Here is a 501-nt window from a genome sequence, read left to right on the forward strand (position 1 = left end):
TTTTCTTTGACAAAAATTGAAGAATCCTTCCATTCTCATTTCTGAGTTCTTAGTCTTACACATGTAAGCAACTTCTATTGACAATAATATAATGAAAAAAAATCTATAATATAAATGAATTTAGATATTCTAAAATAAAAATATTAATAAAATAATAAAATAAAAAATTAATTATTATTAATTTTATAAAATATGTATTTTTCTATTTTAATTTAAGAGTGATTAATTTTTTATTTTATTATTTTATTATTATTTTTATTTTAGAGTTTAGAGCATCTTGATTCTACAAAGTAGATATCCAAAAATATAAACACATATGGGACTTATGTGAAGGGACTATTATGGTAGACATAAAACTATTTATTCTAAAAGGTTAAGTTAGTAAAAAAAAACATAAATAGTTATAGTTATTTTTTGAATTTGTTTGATTTTTATGTCGATTTTTTTTTTTTTGAACAAGTACTGTGATACTATATGATAAAATTACTTATTCCAAAAAAT

This window comes from Arachis ipaensis, chromosome B03 (genome assembly GCF_000816755.2).
Source record: "Arachis ipaensis cultivar K30076 chromosome B03, Araip1.1, whole genome shotgun sequence".
NCBI lineage: Eukaryota > Viridiplantae > Streptophyta > Magnoliopsida > Fabales > Fabaceae > Arachis > Arachis ipaensis.